Here is a 15,048-nt window from a genome sequence, read left to right on the forward strand (position 1 = left end):
GGAGCTTCTCCTATATGCAGAAAATAATGTATGCGCAGTGGTGCTTTTAATTAGCAATGTCCTAAACTACATGTATATCGCTGTATAAACTAGTATAAACTAGGCGCGGATAAAAAATCTCGGGTTTTTATTATCCATAAAATTTTATACATTTTTGAGCGCAATCCTCTTCTCCGCTTTTTTATTGTAACAATCGGCTGTTTTTTTTTTTAAGGAAAAACTTTTAGCATTAGTCATTTGGTGTTAAAAAAATTATTTATATATATTTATTTTATTCTAGTTGCAATATAATCAAAAGCATAAGTACATTTTGCAAATGAATTTTGGTGCATTTACAAAGATTGTGAAATGTCAAATCATAATTTGAGCTCTCATATAAATCAATTGTTTGTTTGATTGCTCGCTAATAGATAGACACATTGACAAAGAATGCAGCTGATTTTTATAGTTAAGTAATAATATGTAATACACATCTTCTTTATTAGTATCCATTTTTTGTTAAATTTTTTTTAATACTTGCATAGATTTAATTTATTAGAAAAAAACATAATTATATACTAATAAAGAATTTTAACTTTTCTTTAACTGTATCTATTGAAAGCTTAGATTACAGTATTAAATCTTGCGTGACTAGATTAAAATATTAATTTAAATTGCAAGACTAGCCTAATAAGAATATTTCTTTGAAAGCTATCAGTGTAAAAAAATTTGTTTTTTTAAAGAATTATATTTTATAAAATCGTGTTGCAATCGATGATTGATTAAGGATTTGTCTCTTGATAAAAAGTGTATCACGAAACATGAATGAGTTGTGCCAGCTATGATCATGTGTGCTACGTTCGTTTATCTTTTTTAATAATCTTTTAGATAGATACATATTTATATTACGGATATCCGCCTCTCTTTGAAGCATCTTGAAGCTTCGTATAAGATTTCGTGCCGACGCGAATTATCGCGCCAATATCGCTTATCAATGTTGAAGCATAAATTTTATCTGTTAGGGAGAAGAGTTTTGTAAAAGAGATATAGATATTAATATCTCTAATGTTGTGCGTTTGAATAAGTCGGAAGTATTGTTCTTTAACTTTAACAAATTGATTGAATGAAAGTCATCGCTGAATCATCTCAACGTGAAATTTTCATGGTATATTTGGAGATAATTGATTAAGGTCCTCGCGTAGCCCAGATTTGTACATATTAGGTAAATATAGGTTTTGTCATGATCGCTTTGAATCCACATAAGAGATATTCACGCTATTTTTGCTTCCGTATGACAAGTTCGTTTTCCGCGACTATTCGCATCGTATGAGATCTGTCCGAGGAAATACGATATTCTCGATATGAAGAAATCTGCTTCATTAATCTTCAAATCTATACTTATAAGCGAATGATTTAATGAAACTGTAAAACATCTGCATTTTTGTTTAATTTATATTTTATATATTTATTTTTATGTTTTTTCTCTTTTATTGTTACAAAGATATGCATATGTTGTTATGTAAAAGTTTAAGATATATTAAACATATTCGCGCGCATATTAAATATATATTTAATTTTTTTGAAAATTTAATTATAATGAACATTATAATAAAAATCGACGAAATGATTTTCCGTACATCGAGAATATCGTTCTGTTGATTAATTGAGAAGTCTTGTTTGTGGATCGCAGATCCGAGCAAAGCCGTGCGCTATGGTTATAGTTGTGCAAATAGTTTGTGCAAATGTATATCTTATAAATAATTTATAATCGTCGAGATATGGAAATTTTTATAATATTTTATAACTCCTCGGGATAAGCAGCGATGAAAATTCACGCATCCATGAGTATTAACTCATTCACGTACAGCCATTCGATATACACGTATACATATACACGTACGGAAACGTTCCTTTAGAGGAAGTGGATTTCACCTGCGGTGAAAATATCTTATATAGAATTTGAGTGGCTTTGATCCATCCCTTATTTTCCGTTTCGTTGGTAATGTTTGATCTACGTAGCGCTCAAATAGCGCCGAAAATTCAGTATGTAGCTTAATGGACGTGATTCTAAAAAATATCCACAATCCTTCGATCACAAGTGCTTAAATCGACGCTCATAGTTTCTGCGTACAGTTACACGATTGACTCAGAATCTCGTTGAAATGAACAATCGCCTTGTCGAATTTTGATACGATCCACAATCCTTTAAAGGTACATCAAAAATATGAATTATAAAAAATACGTTCTTTCCGAATTACATTTAGAATAAATTTTTCTTTTATTTTACAATAAAATTTATTTTGAATCATTTTAACAATATAACTCTGGATACATTATTCCGCGTATACAGAATACGTTTAGCTTTCACAATTTTTTCTCAAAATTCGACAGCTCGATTGGATGATTTTGTACAGAATATGTTTAGAGAGTCCCGCCGTCTAAGCATTATGCTAGATAAAAAGCTTTGACTAATCATGGATGATCATAAGCTAGACGAAATACTGAAAGTCGAATTGGGAACATACGAATTTTCTGAAGACTAAAATGATTCTACGAATATCGACGTATGAAAGGAGAAACGAAGGAGTACAAAGGAGATAAACCTTCGATATTGTACGAAACTGTGCGCATGTAAGGTGCGAACTGACCTGATAATTGTATGGGATTTGGTTCGTTGGCTCGCACTGTGTGCACGTAATCATAATTGCTCGTTTAATTAGTTAATTCCAGCATCGCATCGCATCGACGGGGGCTTTTGATTGCTCTCGCGCGAACCACGCGATATGATAGTGACGTTTCGAATTTAGATATTTATTTGTTGGAACGAGAAGAGAGTCTAATAAGATTAAAACATGTTGTTTAATTATATCGATAATTATAACGACGATTACTTGTATAATTAAGTATTTTGTCGCACCGTGTGCACGTGAAAGATTCGTAAGGTGATAGAGTTAAGAGATCACGTCTAGCTTCGAATACGATCGGATCGAAAATGTGGAAGCTACCCGCGGTCTATTTGCCATTGTACAATGTATTGTACGCGGAGAAGTGTAAATTTTTAACAAACTTGTCGTGGCGAAATCGTCGACGACGATAACTTTAATTGTCGAAAGGATGACTTTTGGGAACGATCGAGTGATCTCTTCGTGATGACAAATTATTTTTATCGATAGATTACGCTTGACAACTCTTAATTGCATAATTATTTAATTAATCTTGTAACGCGTATTTATAAAATAATTCTGATCTCGACCACAAATGATGGTCAATAAAATAAGATTTCATTATACAGATTGCAGGTCTTTATAAGTACGTTTTAAAATAGGATAACTTGGCTAGCGTAGTAAATTTTTATTAGTCGCTTTGCAGGACTTGCAATGCTAATAATGCGCCGAGTCGTCGACGACGATTTCCCTCTTTCGTCCCATCAACGTGTTCACTGAATGCAACCCCATATGGTTGGAAGGTCCAAAGGGGGATTAAGCATAGGCCTTATACGTGCCCTCGCGATTGAATATGATGCAAGGGAGACATTCGGCCAATGCAAATCCCCTCGGTATGCTTAAAATATCTGCGAAATGCCTGTCCTCGAGGCTTATGGCTTTCGCAAAAATATTGTTGGCGATGTTATGCGGTTTCGAAAGTATATCTGTATAGCAAAAAGAAAGGAAATGCGCTGTAAGATTACTGTGGCGTTATGTATCGGCCCGAATCGATGCGTTTTTACTCTTAAATCGATATGCATTATGTAAAACAAAATATCTAATTACAATAATAAATTTTATTAAACAAGTTGTAATTAAAAATAGTCTAACAATAATATGTGTTTATACATCATTAATTTATATAAGTATTTAAAAATGCGATATAGTTTTTTTATGAACCTATATTATTAATTAGTAACTTATAATTATTAGTATATTATTAATAAGTAACTTATATAACTTCTTTGATGTCATTAAGTACTTTTCTGGCAAAAGTTCAAACTTTTCGCGGCAATTGTCCATTCGGGCCGATTAACACTTGTACGGGGATTAGAATTGCAATTCTGTCGCGTGTGTAGGAATTGTGTCAAAGAAATGATAGACTTTTCGTGCACGCGCGAGCGTCCTCGATAAAATTCCCTTTCGTGGCTGGTTCGTCGGATCAAAGATTTTCTCTGTATATTATCTATATTACTGTCACACACCAAGCGCGCGATCTGTGTCGCAGAAAATATTTCAGCACGTGGCAATATATTCCACGTGATCCACTCACGATCCATTCGTTTTCCTTGAGAAGAGAGCTTTATTTCACTATTGTTGCACTGATAATGAAGGAAGCGAGAGAAAGAGAGAGAAAGAGAGAAAGAGAATATGAGAAAGAAAGAAAGATAGAATATTTGTAAGCTATTGCGTTGAATTGTGTCAATCACATTGCTACTATTCGATTATCTAATTGTAACGATCGCAAGGTGGATGCAAGGCAAATCGAGAAAAGAGAGAGAGAGAAAGTATGCGTGCGTGCGTGAGCGAGCGAACGAGCAATGAGAGAACACAGCTTACATATGATGCGCGCAGTTGTTTGAAGACGGAATTGAGACGTCTAATTAATGAGAATATTGTAAATTGTTCTATAGCAAATGAAAAGCGCTACGACCATTGCAGCGCGCTCCTCGAGAGTCTTTGAGCAAGTGTGGCTCTGGAGGAAGTTCTCTGAATAATTTAACTGAAACATCCTCCGTACGAGCGAAAGTCTCGAGATGACTTTCGAGGGACGAGATGCTCTGATCGTTTCGATGTTGATATGTCAATGCTGTGATGTTATCCTTTGAAACTTAAACAAAAGAGGAGTATATTCCCAAACCCCCTTTTCCCACTTGACACGCCCTATTTCCCTATTCCCCCCCTCTGTCCTCTCCCTCCCTGGAAAGATCCTGTGACAGGACAACTTTTCCCCTTGAGAAACCAAATATTTCTATTATTGTAACTCCCTCCCGCATAGCCCTTAAAATAACTATAGATTTTAATCGTATATATTTAATGTAAAGATTATTATTGTTACATCTCTCAGTGATTCTCTCCTTTGCTAGTGACGTCTTGGAGAGACGAAAAGCGAAAGTAAGAAGAACTATCGCGAAAAGTTCTCACGATAACGTGTCGTCACGGACGATTCTCTCCCGCATGTCACTGATGCCCGAATTCCTACATTTGTCGCATTTGTAAATAAAATTTTTATCATCACATGACTCGTCAGCGTGTTGTATTGTTCCCTTTTAAAAATTATCCAAAAAGTATTTTGATTAAGCAAAGTCAGCTATAAATAAAATTTTTTCCAAGAGAAAAGACAAAGAGGAGAGAGGAAGAGAAGAAGGGAGAGAAAGAGAAAAGAAGATAAAGAAGAGAGAAAAAGGAAGAAAGGACAATTAAGGAAAAATATATTAAATTATATTATGTGTAATACAATATCAATGCATGTCTGCTGTCAATAAAAGATTATGGACAAAACTATCAGGAAATTATAATAGAATAGATTTCTGTTTCTGAGAAATCAATTTTTCGTATATCGTATCACGTATCAAGATATTTCTAACAATAATTTCCGAGGAGGGTATAAAAATATTTTAGAGTTGTATCTATCTGAGTACATATACTCTTCGTATCTAACTTAATAAGAGGTTCTATTATTGTTTATTTTACGCGAACCCATTTATTTTACGCGTTTATTTTATGTAGATTTTTTTAGATGCCATTGCATTTGTAAAAACGCGAAAACACATAAATTCTTTATGTATTTTATTTATGTTTTTTGACCAACAATGGTCACTCAGCGTAGATAATCCATTCTTCAGACCAGATTGGACCTACCTTTCGTTGATCCTGGTCGCTTCAATCTGGCTATTTTTAGCCAGAAATAAAGTAGATTCGATCTCTATCAAAGATCGAAGAGAACAACTCTTTTTGTTGCCAACTAATTAATTTCGCCGATGCACGAACATTTTACGCTCATAAGGAACGTTCGTTGAACGTTACTTTCATATAACTTTGTTTTAACTGATACACAATGTCAAATCAAATTAAAAAAAGACGATTAAAAGTGAATTAAAATTTTTATAATGTATAATATTATTAATAATAAAATTTATAATAAAATAAAATGAATTAAATATTCACTTATGAATTTTTCACTTTATATTTTTATTTTTTAATATCATTTATTTATCTCTTTAAACATGATTTGATCAATCAATAATTTAAATTTATATCAGTCAAAACAAAGTTTTATAATATACTATATAGATGAATAGCTACACTACATAGATGAATGGACTATAAATATTAAAATAAAATTAACGTGCGTTACAAAAATAAATTATTATATACAATATTAATAAAATTAGTGGCATGTTCTTTATTAAATAAAATATTTAATACATAACTGATTATAGAATGATAAAGAATGAATTAATAAAGAATTGAAACCTTTTTCTATATTTTTTTATTTATTATTTTTATATTTCTTTCTTTTTTCTAACTTGCATTTGTAATAGACTTGCAAATTGCTTGTATTAAAAAAATATGTCAAAAGTTATGATCTCATTTATTCTAGTCCATCCATTTTAAGGTAATGGATTCATCTACAATCTACAAACTATGATCTACATCTACAATCTATCAATCCGTTACCTTAAAATTAAATAAAATTTTATCACTCACCGGCACTGATGCGCAACAGCGGAGATTTGGTCTTGAGGCTACGTTGTCTGCAACACACAAATATAAAACCCAAATTATAGCAACGCTTAAAATAATTAATATTTTAAGAAATTATTATTGTACCGAATTTTATATCCGATGCGTTTAATAATAAGAAGATATATAAATATGGAATAATTTTATAAATTCTAAAAAAGAAAACTATTTTTTTAAATAAAAACTTTTATAGTCTGAATCTCTCTTTTTTAAACTATTTAAATAATGATCGAATCAAATTAATAAATGTACGGGATTTATAATAATAATTAATATACAAATAATAATATTCACCCTTGGGTTGCTCCGCCGATGCAGGATGCCTCTCCTAGGCCTCCTCCTCCTCTCAGGATGTTAAGGTCGCTACGTTGATCTGTAACATAAAAAGGAGGTGCAAATTGTAGTAATGCTCAAAATAATTAATATTTCCAAAAATTTATTATACACATTGAATTTTATATTCAATGCATATAATAATAAGCAGATTAATAAAATAATTTTATAAATTTTGAAAAAAACTACTGTAATAATTTCATATAAAAACTATAATCTAAAAGTAGAAACTTTTACAAGATTATAGATTTTATATAAAAATTTTTTTTCTAATTGTCTTTTGTTTAAAATATATAAATAAAAAAATTACGTGATTAATTGCTTGATTTAAATTGTACACAATTAATAAATAATGAATATATAAATAACAAGTTACTTACCACAGGGCTGTTTCACCGATGCCCGATGCCTCTCCTAGGCCTCCTCCTCCTCCTCTGTGTAGATTCACACGCGCGATTCTTTAAACGGCACACCCGCACTTTTATTAAAAAATACTTCCGCACTTTTACGCGCGATACTTTAAACGAAACTCCCGCATTTTCGAATTTCGGCACGATCGAACCCCGTTTCACTCGAGAATCATACTGCGAGTCGACAAGTCGGGAATTCACGATTACTCCGAGCTAGGGTTAAGCGAGCAAAGGAAGAAGACGAAATCGATTGATGGAATCGACGCTCAATTCTTGTCCGCGCTTGTTCTCACCGAGGGCCGACTCGAACTTTATTAGGAACGATCACAGAGAACCACCAAGTTTCTATCATACAGACTGAAACTTACGCTTATCATAAGGCTGAGAGACGGGTCGAGAATGAAGATACCCAAGTCCTAAGTGTTCACAATTTAGATCACTTAGAAGATGAGAAATCAGCTTCTCTAGCGAGCGAAAATCGAACCTAATAAAACACAGCCAACTGTCCTCAATGCGATACAGTACAGCTGATAGACGGAACAAGATGAGGGAACGACGATTCAAAAATCGATCGAATTCTAACCGATTCGGGCCGAACCGTTCGTCGAAGCAGAGCGTGCCCCCAACAGCCAATTCTCGAACCGAAGTTCTTGATTAACCGCGCGATCGTCGCATCTATACTATGCACGATCATACGTTGCTACGCGGCCGGCATTCACCTCAGCCGCGATACTGAGGCGTTTTAACGTTGCGTCTCCATTAATATATTAAATTTATTAATACATAAATATTTATATAATATATATAACATTAATATTGTATTAACGTTACCTAATATTATATAAAATTAATTATATTAATAGGGTATTAATATATTACCGATAGCAACGCTGAGAGATATCCCAGTTAGTCGGCAACGAAGTACGATCCTCGAATCGTGAAAACGGGATAGAAGTACGACGCGAAGACGCGACGACGCGAAAACGCGGTTATGCGGTTACGCGACTCTCTCGTTGCTCGTACGCTCCGATGACGAGCAACAAGGCAACGCACTAAGTCCTCCACAGATGTGCGTGCCACATATGAGTCATTGTACGACTCGTGGCAATGCAGTATGGACACGCGACGACGCGAAAACCGTCCGCGGCACGATGACGGGACACGGGATCGGCGTCGCGACGCGAAAACCGTCCGCGACGCGTTGACGGAACCGACGCCGCGAAAAGCCGTCCGCGGCACGATGACAGCACTAACGATACGACGAGCCGTCCGCGGCACGATGACAGCGACGACGGCGTTGGGTGCTTGGTTTCCCCTTCTCAGTAACCTCAGGAGGCCTTTAAGGCCCTTAAGGTACCATCCGGGTACTATGCCCTCCCACCACGCCAAGGTTACACCCTAGGAGGGTATTATATGCATATAATTTTATAATATGATATATATAAATATATATATCATATTACAAAATTATATACGTATAACGTGAGATTATATTTGAGAATAAGAAATGTAGATAAAAATCATTAAAAAAATTTTATTAATAATTTTCAACTCCTATCGTTTTGAATAAATAAATTGCGTGAAATTTACTTTAATATGTGTTGTCAAAAAAATAATTATTGTCTGTTAATTCGAAATAAATTATAAGACATATACATTGCAAAATTGTACAATATAAATGTTATATACATGAAATGATAAATGCATCAGAAATTAATTATTAGTCATTCAATTGATTGCTACTCGTGATGTGCGAGATTATATTTGAATGTAGAAAATGTAGATGAGAATCGTTAAAAAAAATTTATTAATAATTTTCAACTTTTATCGATTTGATTTCGAATGAATAAATTGCGTGAAATATTTAGTTCGGTAAATAGCTACCGCTTTGATACGTTATTAATTTTATAAATCTTTAATTATGAAGTTAATTTTACTGTCGGGCTGTTTGCTAATTGTTAAATAATAAATGATTGCAAGAAATCACAGAGTGTCTATCTCAATCAGCCTAAACAGCTCAAACATCAAGATCGTGTACTAACCAATTTGTTTTCATCAGCGATAATTTAGATTGAAAAACACGCATTATCAAAGAAATGAAAAAAGAACAAGCAATGTGTATATTTTAAAAATAATATAAATGAGGTAAATAAAATATATAATAAATTACTCACGGTATGCTGTTGTTTCGCACATCACTCGATATTTTTCTAAGTCTTTATTTCCTTTCTTGTTTATCCTTTGCTGTTTAATCATAACACTTACACTTACAGTCACTCGAGAAAACACAATTAATTATGGTTAATCGTATATTCAATAATCGCAGAATAATTTACAAGGCACTCCCGATCGAGGAACAATTACACGAGATACATTTTATTATATCACAAGAGAGTAATACAGAAGATATGATTCCCGCTTGACATTTACACAAAACCAAAATCATGTGTGCATTATTATAAAATAATATAGCAATCTTTTAATTAATAATTATTTTATGCTCGCATTTTAGAAAAAAATTATCGGACGAAATATATTTGAATTATAAGAATTAATTAAATAAATAATTATTATCCGTAAAAAATTGTAACGAAATTTACAATTTTTATCTCTATTAATTTGATTTTTATTCACAATAATGAATGATCGCAATTGAGAATTTGAGAAAGATTTGTATTTACAATTACTTACATCCGCAATACAATTTCGTGTCTTTTTTTCGTAAAAGTAAATTAATTTTTAATTATAATAATCATAATAATTTTTATTCTAATACTAATCGCGTTTGCAATCGCGAACATTTAGGAAAAGTATTTAAAAATATGCGCAGCGTTTCGTACCACTACGTTACTATTCGAGTGTCTCCGTACGAATGATAAGACCATGCATGTAAACAATAGGGCCAAACACTATGTTATTCGAAAATTGTTGCCAAAATATTTTACGTATTATCATATTATATGTATACGCGGAGTGTTAAAGTGTATAAAATATATTTGAAATTATGATTAATTATTAATTGCACGAATGATATATCACGAAGCCTTTCGTTATATTAATTACTCAATTTTACGATCTGATTGTTTAATTGCGCGGTAATCTTAATCCCACGCCGTCGAAGGATAAAGTATTGGACGAAATATATTTAACTTTAAATATTTTTGAAGAAATAATTATTGCTTATAAAGATCGCAACAAAACAATAATTCATAATTTTGACTCCGGTCTTGATTAAATGTGTATATACATCACTCGAAATACGCGCTAAAAAATCTATCGTAGCGATATAATTACGTTGAGTTAATATTAAATTATAATTATTATTTAAGATAAGCAAAAGATAACTAATTATTAATCTTATCAAATTATGTCACGATACTTGTTGCGATCGCGTTTAGGAAATGAATTTAACGGAGCGTCTCGCACTGCTACTTTACTGTTTGACTGTTGTCGTACGAATGATAAGACGTAGGAAAGGAATTCGAGCGTCTCACCCCACCCCTACAATTCTATTCAAGTGTCGCCGTATGAATAACAAAGTCGTGATACAACGTAAACAATAATGAATGTTTACATTGCCAAGGCCGAATATCATGTAATTGTTAATTCGTTGCCGAAATATTTTCCGTGGTGTATATTCAAATAGAATTATATTAAATTACACAGAAATTTTAAATTATAGATCAATTATTAAATTAACAATTAATATATCACGTAATGCATGAATGGAACATTGCGTTACTAATGAATTCCTTTCTTATAAGAGAACCGCGCGAACTAGAAAAATTTTGATATCGCCAAGTTTCATGGTTTTACCGTTATTTATGATTAAATTATTAACGCGCCAAAAAAGTACATTTATAATCTATTCAGATTTTTTTTTATCTAAAAGTTGACTTAATTTTTGTTAAAAATATTTTATAATTTTTTTTTTTCGTGGCAATTTTACGAGTAAACACTTAGAACGGAACAAAAATTATTTAAGAAAAGCATTTCTTATTATATAACTATTCAAATGTCAAACGCGTTTTATAACTTTTTAGTAATATATATATTTTACACACGTACGTCACCCCTTAAAAATGTAGTAATTTTCTTTTTTTTGTCGCTTAAAGAATAATTGAAAATATTACACATATACAAAAATACAAATTCTTTTTCAACTTATGCTATTAACCTAAGAACGTGCCTTTCGCAAAATCTGATATTTATTCATCTAATCCGCACTCAAATAATAAAACGCGCGAAATAATATGTTGCGCGCCCTAACACAATCCGACGTGATCAATAACGATCAATAGATAATATTGATCGATAATTAAAATTATTCAATTATTACCTTATTATTAGACGTAAATTCACTCAGCATTCCCGACACTTATCGCGCCATCATGACGGACCCGCGGGCGCGCCGATATTTGGCGCGCAAATATCGTAGACAAACGCGATCACTTATCAATAAAACTCCGCGGCAATGAAATCTCTCAGTACTTTTCGATGCTTCTCGATACTTCTCGATAATCCGAATGCTCGATAATCTGAATGACACGACTTGAACTGACGTATATCGCGATATATCTGCATATTAGAAACCGTTGCCATTGCTTCGACGAAGCGTGGAATGCATGGATCGCGCATACCGAGATACGCGGTTAATTGCAGTTAATTGCGAGATTGCAACAAGCTGATTAATGCTGAAATGATTACCTGTTACTAAAATTGACATCCTCGATGTTCGTCCAGATACGAAATTTGTCCAGGACGGATTAAAAAGACGCGAAAAGACGGAGCGATCGGGATTCGACTGCACACCGGCGACGCTCGGCTTCAAGTAACGATTCGGTTCGAAATTCAGTCACGTGACCGCGACTAATTTCGCACGACTACGTGAAACATAACTCCCTAACTGTTATATAATTGTACGTATATATGTATATATAATATTTCAAATACTATATTAATTGGATGTTATATATTGGATGTTATATACAATCTATATATATATATATATATATATATATATATATATATATATATATATATATAATTTTTCTATAATGTATGTAACCATGTTTCTTCTGCATATTTTCTTACACAAAATTGAAAGAATTTGAAACGTACTCGCACATCTAGATATTTGTGCACCATGACTGTTGATTAGAAATTTTAAATTATAGATTAATTTTAAATTAACAATATATCACGAAGCTTATCGTTAATTATTCAAAGCTACGTTTTGACTATTTTATTGCGCGTTCTTAATTCATGTTTAAACCGTCGAATGATGAAGCATCGGACAAAATATATTTAATTTTAAATATTTTTAAAGAAATAATTTTTATTTAAAAAGAAAGAGACAGAGGGAGAGAGAGAGAGAGGGAGAGAGAGAGAGAGTCCATGCTTTTTCTAATTGATATAATTATAAAATCTCACTTTGAGAGACTGTAATAATTCCTTTCCTAAAAAAATCATGGGCTAGAAAAATATCTTAATAATCAAGTATTGAGAATCAAATCAAATTTCCAATTTAGCCGTTATGTAACAATTTTTTTAACCTACGATTTTTTAGGAAAGTTTAAAGAGTTATTAGTTTTTCAAATTAAGATTTTATAATTATTGGTACTAATTAACAAAGAAAAAGTGTACCAAGTGGATATAAAATGATAAATACAAATATAAATTACTTACCGTCGCTCTGTTTTGTCTAATGCTTTTCCAAAGTATTTCCTCTCTCGTTCCTTCGTTGTATACACATAGCACTTACACTCACTCGCGAAAATACAATTAATTACAATTATTCAAATATAAGTGAATAATGATTGCTGAACACTTTGCACATCTTTTCCAATCGCATGCACAGCGCTTTGATTTATCATTGAGATTTATCATCGCGACAATTTTGTCAAAAGTTAATTAATCGTTAATTTTGTAATAATAGCAAATTAAGTTTTGATATTAGTCACGATTCGATAATATACGAAGCGTTTTGCATCACAACTTCAGTGCTAGAGTGTCGCCGTACGAATGATAACAAGGCCGTAACATATAAACAATAGCGCGGTACACGTCACTAAGGTCGAACACTTTGTTATCGATAATTGCCGAAATATTTTACGTACTATGACGTATATTATATATATGTACGCAAATATTAAATTTTATAAGTATTATAAATTATAGATTAATTATTTATTATGTTAGATGTATATCACGAAGCCTTTTGTTAAGTTAATTACTAGATTCTGCAATTCGATTTAATTAATTACGCTTTTCAAATATGAATCATATTTAAATCGTCGAAGAGTCAAACGATAAAATACCGGAAGAAATATATTTAATTTTATAATATCTAATTTAAATTTAATTTAATTTTAAATTATATTTAATTAAATATTTTTAAAGAAATAATTATAATTAATTATGTTCATAAAAAATTATAATTAATTAAGTTTATAAAAAAAGATAACAATAATTTATTATTTTGGACTTTTGTCACTACGTTTTGTACTTGAATAAATAAAATAAAATTTAATTAAAATTAAATAAATAAATTACGCAAAGTACGCACTTTGAATTGTTGCGATATAAATAACTTATGATAACGTAGGGATAATTAGTAAAAAATAATTAATTATTAATCATAATAATCATATCAATCAGATTATTCCCCGATATTTGGCGCAATCACGTTTGGAAAAGGAATTTGACAGAGCGTCTCGGAGCACTACTTTCCTATTCGAGCGTCGTTGTGAGAATGATAATAAAGCCATAAGACGTAAACAACAGAGCGCTAATGTTTATGCCGCCAAGGCTGAACATCTTGTTATTGATAATACGTTGTCGAATGATTTTACATCCTATGATGTATATATACGTATATATAAAATATTAAATTATGTAAATATTTTAAATTATAGATTAATTATTTATTAATTGATAGATGTGTATTGCAAAGCCTTTCGTTAATTATTCGATCCTGCGATTTGATATTTAATTACGTGTTCCCAATATAAATCATATTTGGATCAAAGAGTCTAACGATAAAATATCGGAAGAAATGTATTTAATTTTATATTTAATTTAAATTTAAATTGTATTTAATTAAATATTATTAAAAAAATAATTATTGCTCATAAAGAGAGATAACAACAAAACGATAGTAGAAACTTCAAGAAATGGTTCGATTCAATATTCAGTCACATGACCGCGGTTAATTTCGACTACGCGAAACATAACTCCCTAACGATTACATAATCGTACATATATGTATATGTATATATAATATTTCAAATACTATATTTGAATGTTATATACAATCTATATTATAATTTCTCTTTACAATGTATGTATGTACACTGTAGCCACGTTTTTTTCCCCTACATGTTTTTTTACACAAAATGGAAAATATTTGAAACACTCGCTCATCTAGATATTTGTGCACCATGACTATTGATTAGGAATTTTTAATTATAGATAGATACACATAAAATAAATGGCGCACGCGTTTATAGTATTTCAATACATATAAAAGAAAAGATAACGCAGGTGACAAAAAATTTCAATTGTAAGGTGAAATAAAAACATTTTAGAGAACG

The sequence above is a fragment of the Cataglyphis hispanica genome, chromosome 15 (assembly GCF_021464435.1).
Source record: "Cataglyphis hispanica isolate Lineage 1 chromosome 15, ULB_Chis1_1.0, whole genome shotgun sequence".
In the NCBI taxonomy this organism is placed as follows: Eukaryota; Metazoa; Arthropoda; class Insecta; order Hymenoptera; family Formicidae; genus Cataglyphis; species Cataglyphis hispanica.